Raw genomic sequence first — 12,662 nt, 5'->3', positions numbered from 1 at the left:
ACTAGGAAATATACATAAGTCTGGTTAAAAAGTCGTGCACCCACCTAAGATTTGTAGATTTGTAGATTTATTGAACATTTATAGGCCGCCCTTTTCCCTGAGGGGACTCAGGGCGGCTTACAACAATGGGGGAAGGGAGTGCAATACAAGACATAAAAGAAAAATGTGAGTAAAAAAAATTAACCATAAAACACAACATTCACTCAACATTCGGGCGGGGTGAGAGTAAATCCTATCCCCAGGCCTGACGGGATAGCCAGATCTTGAGGGCTGTGCGGAAGGCCTGGACTGGGGTGAGGGTACGGATCTCCACGGGGAGGTTGTTCCATAGCGTCGGAGCTGCAACTGAGAAGGCTCTCCTCCGCGTAGTCGCCAGTCGGCACTGACTAGCGGATGGAATTCGGAGGAGGCCTACCCTGTGCGATCTGATGGAACGCAGGGAGGTAATTGGCAGAAGGCGGTCTCTCAGATAGCCAGATCCACTACCATGGAGCGCTTTATAGGTGGTAAGTAGGACCTTGAAGTGCACCCGACGATCAACAGGTAGCCAGCGCAGCTCACGGAGGAACCATACTGATGGGCTCCAAATCCAATGGCGATGTCCATTTTGCTCTACGAATTCATGGAGAGCTAACCCTAACCCTAAGTGGAATTTTCACCAATGGCATTCCCCATGTATTTTACTAGGAAATGTATATAAGGCCGGCTAAAAAGTCGTGCTCCCTCCTAACCATACTGATGGGCTCCAAATCCAATGGCGATGTCCATTTTGCTCTGTGAATTCATGTAGAGCTAACCCTAACCCTAAAAAGTCGTGCTCCCTCCTAACCATACTGATGGGCTCCAAATCCAATGGCGATGTCCATTTTGCTCTGCGAATTCATGGAGAGCTAACCGTAACCCTAAGTGGAATTTTCCCCAATGGCATTCCCCATTTATTTTACTACAAAATGTATATAAGACCGGCTAAAAAGTCGTGCTCCCTCCTAACCATACTGATGGGCTCCAAATCCAATGGCGATGTCCATTTTGCTCTGAAAATTCATGGAGAGCTAAACCTAACCCTAAGTGGAATTTTCCCCAATGGCATTCCCCATGTATTTTACTAGGAAATATACATAAGTCTGGTTAAAAAGTCGTGCTCCCTCCTAACCATACTGATGGGCTCCAAATCCAATGGCGATGTCCATTTTGCTCTGCGAATTCATGGAGAGCTAACCCTAACCCTAAGTGGAATTTTCCCCAATGGCATTCCCCATGTATTTTACTAGGAAATATACATAAGTCTGGTTAAAAAGTCGTGCTCCCTCCTAACCATACTGATGGGCTCCAAATCCAATGGCGATGTCCATTTTGCTCTGCGAATTCATGGAGAGCTAACCCTAACCCTAAGTGGAATTTTCCCCAATGGCATTCCCCATGTATTTTACTAGGAAATATACATAAGTCTGGTTAAAAAGTCGTGCTCCCTCCTAACCATACTGATGGGCTCCAAATCCAATGGCGATGTCCATTTTGCTCTACGAATTCATGGAGAGCTAACCCTAACCCTAAGTGGAATTTTCCCCAATGGCATTCCCCATGTATTTTACTAGGAAATGTATATAAGGCCGGCTAAAAAGTCGTGCTCCCTCCTAACCATACTGATGGGCTCCAAATCCAATGGCGATGTCCATTTTGCTCTGTGAATTCATGGAGAGCTAACCCTAACCCTAAAAAGTCGTGCTCCCTCCTAACCATACTGATGGGCTCCAAATCCAATGGCGATGTCCATTTTGCTCTGCGAATTCATGGAGAGCTAACCCTAACCCTAAGTGGAATTTTCCCCAATGGCATTCCCCATGTATTTTACTACGAAATGTATATAAGGCCGGCTAAAAAGTCGTGCTCCCTCCTAACCATACTGATGGGCTCCAAATCCAATGGCGATGTCCATTTTGCTCTGTGAATTCATGGAGAGCTAACCCTAACCCTAAAAAGTCGTGCTCCCTCCTAACCATACTGATGGGCTACAAATCCAATGGCGATGTCCATTTTGCTCTGCGAATTCATGGAGAGCTAACCCTAACCCTAAGTGGAATTTTCCCCAATGGCATTCCCCATGTATTTTACTAGGAAATATACATAAGTCTGGTTAAAAAGTCGTGCTCCCTCCTAACCATACTGATGGGCTCCAAATCCAATGGCGATGTCCATTTTGCTCTGCGAATTCATGGAGAGCTAACCCTAACCCTAAGTGGAATTTTCCCCAATGGCATTCCCCATGTATTTTACTAGGAAATATACATAAGACTGGCTTAAAAAGTCGTGCTCCCTCCTAACCATACTGATGGGCTCCAAATCCAATGGCGATGTCCATTTTGCTCTGCGAATTCATGGAGAGCTAACCCTAACCCTAAGTGGAATTTTCCCCAATGGCATTACCCATGTATTTTACTAGGAAATATACATAAGTCTGGTTAAAAAGTCGTGCTCCCTCCTAACCATACTGATGGGCTCCAAATCCAATGGCGATGTCCATTTTGCTCTGCGAATTCATGGAGAGCTAACCCTAACCCTAAGTGGAATTTTCCCCAATGGCATTCCCCATGTATTTTACTAGGAAATATACATAAGTCTGGTTAAAAAGTCGTGCTCCCTCCTAACCATACTGATGGGCTCCAAATCCAATGGCGATGTCCATTTTGCTCTGCGAATTCATGGAGAGCTAACCCTAACCCTAAGTGGAATTTTCCCCAATGGCATTCCCCATGTATTTTACTAGGAAATATACATAAGTCTGGTTAAAAAGTCGTGCTCCCTCCTAACCATACTGATGGGCTCCAAATCCAATGGCGATGTCCATTTTGCTCTGCGAATTCATGGAGAGCTAACCCTAACCCTAAGTGGAATTTTCCCCAAATGGCATTCCCCATGTATTTTACTAGGAAATATACATAAGTCTGGTTAAAAAGTCGTGCTCCCTCCTAACCATACTGATGGGCTCCAAATCCAATGGCGATGTCCATTTTGCTCTGCGAATTCATGGAGAGCTAACCCTAACCCTAAGTGGAATTTTCCCCCAATGGCATTCCCCATGTATTTTACTAGGAAATATACATAAGTCTGGTTAAAAAGTCGTGCTCCCTCCTAACCATACTGATGGGCTCCAAATCCAATGGCGATGTCCATTTTGCTCTGCGAATTCATGGAGAGCTAACCCTAACCCTAAGTGGAATTTTCCCCAATGGCATTACCCCTGTATTTTACTAGGAAATATACATAAGTCTGGTTAAAAAGTCGTGCTCCCTCCTAACCATACTGATGGGCTCCAAATCCAATGGCGATGTCCATTTTGCTCTGCGAATTCATGGAGAGCTAACCCTAACCCTAAGTGGAATTTTCCCCAATGGCATTCCCCATGTATTTTACTAGGAAATATACATAAGTCAGGTTAAAAAGTCGTGCTCCCTCCTAACCATACTGATGGGCTCCAAATACAATGGCGATGTCCATTTTGCTCTGCGAATTCATGGAGAGCTAACCCTAACCCTAAGTGGAATTTTCCCCAATGGCATTCCCCATGTATTTTACTAGGAAATGTATATAAGGCCGGCTAAAAAGTCGTGCTCCCTCCTAACCATACTGATGGGCTCCAAATCCAATGGCGATGTCCATTTTGCTCTGCGAATTCATGGAGAGCTAACCCTAACCCTAAGTGGAATTTTCCCCAATGGCATTCCCCATGTATTTTACTAGGAAATATACATAAGTCTGGTTAAAAAGTCGTGCTCCCTCCTAACCATACTGATGGGCTCCAAATCCAATGGCGATGTCCATTTTGCTCTGCGAATTCATGGAGAGCTAACCCTAACCCTAAGTGGAATTTTCCCCAATGGCATTCCCCATGTATTTTACTAGGAAATATACATAAGTCTGGTTAAAAAGTCGTGCTCCCTCCTAACCATACTGATGGGCTCCAAATCCAATGGCGATGTCCATTTTGCTCTGCGAATTCATGGAGAGCTAACCCTAACCCTAAGTGGAATTTTCCCCAATGGCATTCCCCATGTATTTTACTAGGAAATATACATAAGTCTGGTTAAAAAGTCGTGCTCCCTCCTAACCATACTGATGGGCTCCAAATCCAATGGCGATGTCCATTTTGCTCTGCGAATTCATGGAGAGCTAACCCTAACCCTAAGTGGAATTTTCCCCAATGGCATTCCCCATGTATTTTACTAGGAAATATACATAAGTCTGGTTAAAAAGTCGTGCTCCCTCCTAACCATACTGATGGGCTCCAAATCCAATGGCGATGTCCATTTTGCTCTGCGAATTCATGGAGAGCTAACCCTAACCCTAAGTGGAATTTTCCCCAATGGCATTCCCCATGTATTTTACTAGGAAATATACATAAGTCTGGTTAAAAAGTCGTGCTCCCTCCTAACCATACTGATGGGCTCCAAATCCAATGGCGATGTCCATTTTGCTCTGCGAATTCATGGAGAGCTAACCCTAACCCTAAGTGGAATTTTCCCCAATGGCATTCCCCATGTATTTTACTAGGAAATATACATAAGTCTGGTTAAAAAGTCGTGCTCCCTCCTAACCATACTGATGGGCTCCAAATCCAATGGCGATGTCCATTTTGCTCTGCGAATTCATGGAGAGCTAACCCTAACCCTAAGTGGAATTTTCCCCAATGGCATTCCCCATTATTTTACTAGGAAATATACAAAAGTCTGGTTAAAAAGTCGTGCCCACTCCTAACCATACAGATGGGCTCCAAATCCAATGGCGATGTCCATTTTGTCTGCGAATTCATGGAGAGCTAACCCTAACCCTAAGTGGAATTTTCCCCAATGGCATTCCCATGTATTTTACTAGAAAATATACATAAGTCTGTTTAAAAAAGCTGTGTTCCCTCCTAACCAGCGGTATATAAGTCTACTGCTATTGAAGTCTACTGCTATTCCCATGTATTTTACTAGGAAATGTATATAAGGCCGGCTAAAAAGTCGTGCTCCCTCCTAACCATACTGATGGGCTCCAAATCCAATGGCGATGTCCATTTTGCTCTGCGAATTCATGGGGAGCTAACCCTAACCCTAAGTTGAATTTTCCCCAATGGCATTACCCATGTATTTTACTAGAAAATATAGATAAGTCTGGTTTAAAAAGTCATGTTCCCTCCTAACCATACTGATGGGCTCCAAATCCAATGGCGATGTCCATTTTGCTCTGCGAATTCATGGAGAGCTAACCCTAACCCTAAGTGGAATTTTCCCCAATGGCATTCCCCATGTATTTTACTAGGAAATATACATAAGTCTGGTTAAAAAGTCGTGCTCCCTCCTAACCATACTGATGGGCTCCAAATCCAATGGCGATGTCCATTTTGCTCTGCGAATTCATGGAGAGCTAACCCTAACCCTAAGTGGAATTTTCCCCAATGGCATTCCCATGTATTTTACTAGGAAATATACATAAGTCTGGTTAAAAAGTCGTGCTCCCTCCTAACCATACTGATGGGCTCCAAATCCAATGGCGATGTCCATTTTGCTCTGCGAATTCATGGAGAGCTAACCCTAACCCTAAGTGGAATTTTCCCCAATGGCATTCCCCATGTATTTTACTAGGAAATATACATAGTCTGGTTAAAAAGTCGTGCTCCCTCCTAACCATACTGATGGGCTCCAAATCCAATGGCGATGTCCATTTTGCTCTGCGAATTCATGGAGAGCTAACCCTAACCCTAAGTGGAATTTTCCCCAATGGCATTCCCCATGTATTTTACTAGGAAATATACATAAGTCTGGTTAAAAAGTCGTGCTCCCTCCTAACCATACTGATGGGCTCCAAATCCAATGGCGATGTCCATTTTGCTCTACGAATTCATGGAGAGCTAACCCTAACCCTAAGTGGAATTTTCCCCAATGGCATTACCCATGTATTTTACTAGGAAATATATATAAGTCTGGCTAAAAAGTCGTGCTCCCTCCTAACCATACTGATGGGCTCCAAATCCAATGGCGATGTCCATTTTGCTCTGCGAATTCATGGAGAGCTAACCCTAACCCTAAGTGGAATTTTCCCCAATGGCATTACCCATGTATTTTACTAGGAAATATACATAAGTCTGGTTAAAAAGTCGTGCTCCCTCCTAACCATACTGATGGGCTCCAAATCCAATGGCGATGTCCATTTTGCTCTGCGAATTCATGGAGAGCTAACCCTAACCCTAAGTGGAATTTTCCCCAATGGCATTCCCCATGTATTTTACTAGGAAATATACATAAGTCTGGTTAAAAAGTCGTGCTCCCTCCTAACCATACTGATGGGCTCCAAATCCAATGGCGATGTCCATTTTGCTCTGCGAATTCATGGAGAGCTAACCCTAACCCTAAGTGGAATTTTCCCCAATGGCATTCCCCATGTATTTTACTAGGAAATATACATAAGTCTGGTTAAAAAGTCGTGCTCCCTCCTAACCATACTGATGGGCTCCAAATCCAATGGCGATGTCCATTTTGCTCTGCGAATTCATGGAGAGCTAACCCTAACCCTAAGTGGAATTTTCCCCAATGGCATTCCCCATGTATTTTACTAGGAAATATACATAAGTCTGGTTAAAAAGTCGTGCTCCCTCCTAACCATACTGATGGGCTCCAAATCCAATGGCGATGTCCATTTTGCTCTGCGAATTCATGGAGAGCTAACCCTAACCCTAAGTGGAATTTTCCCCAATGGCATTCCCCATGTATTTTACTAGGAAATATACATAAGTCTGGTTAAAAAGTCGTGCTCCCTCCTAACCATACTGATGGGCTCCAAATCCAATGGCGATGTCCATTTTGCTCTGCGAATTCATGGAGAGCTAACCCTAACCCTAAGTGGAATTTTCCCAAAGGCATTCCCCATGTATTTTACTAGGAAATATACATAAGTCTGGTTAAAAAGTCGTGCTCCCTCCTAACCATACTGATGGGCTCCAAATCCAATGGCGATGTCCATTTTGCTCTGCGAATTCATGGAGAGCTAACCCTAACCCTAAGTGGAATTTTCCCCATGGCATTCCCCATGTATTTTACTAGGAAATATACATAAGTCTGGTTAAAAAGTCGTGCTCCCTCCTAACCATACTGATGGGCTCCAAATCCAATGGCGATGTCCATTTTGCTCTGCGAATTCATGGAGAGCTAACCCTAACCCTAAGTGGAATTTTCCCCAAAGGCATTCCCCATGTATTTTACTAGGAAATATACATAAGTCTAAAAAGTCGTGCTCCCTCCTAACCATACTGATGGGCTACAAATCCAATGGCGATGTCCATTTTGCTCTGCGAATTCATGGAGAGCTAACCCTAACCCTAAGTGGAATTTTCCCCAATGGCATTCCCCATTTATTTTACTACAAAATGTATATAAGACCGGCTAAAAAGTCGTGCTCCCTCCTAACCATACTGATGGGCTCCAAATCCAATGGCGATGTCCATTTTGTTCTACGAATTCATGGAGAGCTAACACTAACCCTAAGTGGAATTTTCCCCAATGGCATTCCCCATGTATTTTACTAGGAAATGTATATAAGGCCGGCTAAAAAGTCGTGCTCCCTCCTAACCATACTGATGGGCTCCAAATCCAATGGCGATGTCCATTTTGCTCTGTGAATTCATGGAGAGCTAACCCTAACCCTAAAAAGTCGTGCTCCCTCCTAACCATACTGATGGGCTCCAAATCCAATGGCGATGTCCATTTTGCTCTGCGAATTCATGGAGAGCTAACCCTAACCCTAAGTGGAATTTTCCCCAATGGCATTCCCCATGTATTTTACTAGGAAATATACATAAGTCTGGTTAAAAAGTCGTGCTCCCTCCTAACCATACTGATGGGCTCCAAATCCAATGGCGATGTCCATTTTGCTCTGCGAATTCATGGAGAGCTAACCCTAACCCTAAGTGGAATTTTCCCCAATGGCATTCCCCATGTATTTTACTAGGAAATATACATAAGTCTGGTTAAAAAGTCGTGCTCCCTCCTAACCATACTGATGGGCTCCAAATCCAATGGCGATGTCCATTTTGCTCTGCGAATTCATGGAGAGCTAACCCTAACCCTAAGTGGAATTTTCCCCAAAGGCATTCCCCATGTATTTTACTAGGAAATATACATAAGTCTGGTTAAAAAGTCGTGCTCCCTCCTAACCATACTGATGGGCTCCAAATCCAATGGCGATGTCCATTTTGCTCTGCGAATTCATGGAGAGCTAACCCTAACCCTAAGTGGAATTTTCCCCAATGGCATTCCCCATGTATTTTACTAGGAAATATACATAAGTCTGGTTAAAAAGTCGTGCTCCCTCCTAACCATACTGATGGGCTCCAAATCCAATGGCGATGTCCATTTTGCTCTGCGAATTCATGGAGAGCTAACCCTAACCCTAAGTGGAATTTTCCCCAATGGCATTCCCCATGTATTTTACTAGGAAATATACATAAGTCTGGTTAAAAAGTCGTGCTCCCTCCTAACCATACTGATGGGCTCCAAATCCAATGGCGATGTCCGTTTTGCTCTGCGAATTCATGGAGAGCTAACCCTAACCCTAAGTGGAATTTTCCCCAATGGCATTCCCCATGTATTTTACTAGGAAATATACATAAGTCTGGTTAAAAAGTCGTGCTCCCTCCTAACCATACTGATGGGCTCCAAATCCAATGGCGATGTCCATTTTGCTCTGCGAATTCATGGAGAGCTAACCCTAACCCTAAGTGGAATTTTCCCCAATGGCATTCCCATGTATTTTACTAGAAAATATACATAAGTCTGTTTAAAAAAGCTGTGTTCCCTCCTAACCAGCGGTATATAAGTCTACTGCTATTGAAGTTTACTGCTATTCCCATGTATTTTACTAGGAAATGTATATAAGGCCGGCTAAAAAGTCGTGCTCCCTCCTAACCATACTGATGGGCTCCAAATCCAATGGCGATGTCCATTTTGCTCTGTGAATTCATGGGGAGCTAACCCTAACCCTAAGTTGAATTTTCCCCAATGGCATTACGAATGTATTTTACTAGAAAACATACATAAGTCTGGTTTAAAAAGTCATGTTCCCTCCTAACCATACTGATGGGCTCCAAATCCAATGGCGATGTCCATTTTGCTCTGTGAATTCATGGAGAGCTAACCCTAACCCTAAGTTGAATTTTCCCCAATGGCATTCCCCATGTATTTTACTAGGAAATATATATAAGGCCGGCTAAAAAGTCGTGCTCCCTCCTAACCATACTGATGGGCTCCAAATCCAATGGCGATGTCCATTTTGCTCTGCGAATTCATGGAGAGCTAACCCTAACCCTAAGTGGAATTTTCCCCAATGGCATTCCCCATGTATTTTACTAGGAAATATACATAAGTCTGGTTAAAAAGTCGTGCTCCCTCCTAACCATACTGATGGGCTCCAAATCCAATGGCGATGTCCATTTTGCTCTGCGAATTCATGGAGAGCTAACCCTAACCCTAAGTGGAATTTTCCCCAATGGCATTCCCCATGTATTTTACTAGGAAATATACATAAGTCTGGTTAAAAAGTCGTGCTCCCTCCTAACCATACTGATGGGCTCCAAATCCAATGGCGATGTCCATTTTGCTCTGCGAATTCATGGAGAGCTAACCCTAACCCTAAGTGGAATTTTCCCCAATGGCATTCCCCATGTATTTTACTAGGAAATATACATAAGTCTGGTTAAAAAGTCGTGCTCCCTCCTAACCATACTGATGGGCTCCAAATCCAATGGCGATGTCCATTTTGCTCTGCGAATTCATGGAGAGCTAACCCTAACCCTAAGTGGAATTTTCCCCAATGGCATTCCCCATGTATTTTACTAGGAAATATACATAAGTCTGGTTAAAAAGTCGTGCTCCCTCCTAACCATACTGATGGGCTCCAAATCCAATGGCGATGTCCATTTTGCTCTGCGAATTCATGGAGAGCTAACCCTAACCCTAAGTGGAATTTTCCCCAATGGCATTCCCCATGTATTTTACTAGGAAATATACATAAGTCTGGTTAAAAAGTCGTGCTCCCTCCTAACCATACTGATGGGCTCCAAATCCAATGGCGATGTCCATTTTGCTCTGCGAATTCATGGAGAGCTAACCCTAACCCTAAGTGGAATTTTCCCCAATGGCATTCCCCATGTATTTTACTAGGAAATATACATAAGTCTGGTTAAAAAGTCGTGCTCCCTCCTAACCATACTGATGGGCTCCAAATCCAATGGCGATGTCCATTTTGCTCTGCGAATTCATGGAGAGCTAACCCTAACCCTAAGTGGAATTTTCCCCAATGGCATTCCCCATGTATTTTACTAGGAAATATACATAAGTCTGGTTAAAAAGTCGTGCTCCCTCCTAACCATACTGATGGGCTCCAAATCCAATGGCGATGTCCATTTTGCTCTGCGAATTCATGGAGAGCTAACCCTAACCCTAAGTGGAATTTTCCCCAAAGGCATTCCCATGTATTTTACTAGGAAATATACATAAGTCTGGTTAAAAAGTCGTGCTCCCTCCTAACCATACTGATGGGCTCCAAATCCAATGGCGATGTCCATTTTGCTCTGCGAATTCATGGAGAGCTAACCCTAACCCTAAGTGGAATTTTCCCCAAAGGCATTCCCCATGTATTTTACTAGGAAATATACATAAGTCTGGTTAAAAAGTCGTGCTCCCTCCTAACCATACTGATGGGCTCCAAATCCAATGGCGATGTCCATTTTGCTCTGCGAATTCATGGAGAGCTAACCCTAACCCTAAGTGGAATTTTCCCCAAAGGCATTCCCATGTATTTTACTAGGAAATATACATAAGTCTGGTTAAAAAGTCGTGCTCCCTCCTAACCATACTGATGGGCTCCAAATCCAATGGCGATGTCCATTTTGCTCTGCGAATTCATGGAGAGCTAACCCTAACCCTAAGTGGAATTTTCCCCAATGCATTCCTCATGTATTTTACTAGGAAATATACATAAGTCTGGTTAAAAAGTCGTGCTCCCTCCTAACCATACTGATGGGCTCCAAATCCAATGGCGATGTCCATTTTGCTCTGCGAATTCATGGAGAGCTAACCCTAACCCTAAGTGGAATTTTCCCCAATGGCATTCCCCATGTATTTTACTAGGAAATATACATAAGTCTGGTTAAAAAGGTCGTGCTCCCTCCTAACCATACTGATGGGCTCCAAATCCAATGGCGATGTCCATTTTGCTCTGCGAATTCATGGAGAGCTAACCCTAACCCTAAGTGGAATTTTCCCCAATGGCATTCCCCATGTATTTTACTAGGAAATATACATAAGTCTGGTTAAAAAGTCGTGCTCCCTCCTAACCATACTGATGGGCTCCAAATCCAATGGCGATGTCCATTTTGCTCTGCGAATTCATGGAGAGCTAACCCTAACCCTAAGTGGAATTTTCCCCAATGGCATTCCCCATGTATTTTACTAGGAAATATACATAAGTCTGGTTAAAAAGTCGTGCTCCCTCCTAACCATACTGATGGGCTCCAAATCCAATGGCGATGTCCATTTTGCTCTGCGAATTCATGGAGAGCTAACCCTAACCCTAAGTGGAATTTTCCCCAATGGCATTCCCCATGTATTTTACTAGGAAATATACATAAGTCTGGTTAAAAAGTCGTGCTCCCTCCTAACCATACTGATGGGCTCCAAATCCAATGGCGATGTCCATTTTGCTCTGCGAATTCATGGAGAGCTAACCCTAACCCTAAGTGGAATTTTCCCCAATGGCATTCCCCATGTATTTTACTAGGAAATATACATAAGTCTGGTTAAAAAGTCGTGCTCCCTCCTAACCATACTGATGGGCTCCAAATCCAATGGCGATGTCCATTTTGCTCTGCGAATTCATGGAGAGCTAACCCTAACCCTAAGTGGAATTTTCCCCAATGGCATTCCCCATGTATTTTACTAGGAAATATACATAAGTCTGGTTAAAAAGTCGTGCTCCCTCCTAACCATACTGATGGGCTCCAAATCCAATGGCGATGTCCATTTTGCTCTGCGAATTCATGGAGAGCTAACCCTAACCCTAAGTGGAATTTTCCCCAATGGCATTCCCCATGTATTTTACTAGGAAATATACATAAGTCTGGTTAAAAAGTCGTGCTCCCTCCTAACCATACTGATGGGCTCCAAATCCAATGGCGATGTCCATTTTGCTCTGCGAATTCATGGAGAGCTAACCCTAACCCTAAGTGGAATTTTCCCCAATGGCATTCCCCATGTATTTTACTAGGAAATATACATAAGTCTGGTTAAAAAGTCGTGCTCCCTCCTAACCATACTGATGGGCTCCAAATCCAATGGCGATGTCCATTTTGCTCTGCGAATTCATGGAGAGCTAACCCTAACCCTAAGTGGAATTTTCCCCAATGGCATTCCCCATGTATTTTACTAGGAAATATACATAAGTCTGGTTAAAAAGTCGTGCTCCCTCCTAACCATACTGATGGGCTCCAAATCCAATGGCGATGTCCATTTTGCTCTGCGAATTCATGGAGAGCTAACCCTAACCCTAAGTGGAATTTTCCCCAATGGCATTCCCCATGTATTTTACTAGGAAATATACATAAGTCTGGTTAAAAAGTCGTGCTCCCTCCTAAC

Source organism: Thamnophis elegans, chromosome 2 (genome assembly GCF_009769535.1).
Source record: "Thamnophis elegans isolate rThaEle1 chromosome 2, rThaEle1.pri, whole genome shotgun sequence".
NCBI lineage: Eukaryota > Metazoa > Chordata > Lepidosauria > Squamata > Colubridae > Thamnophis > Thamnophis elegans.
Note: the sequence above shows the minus strand (reverse complement) of the source record.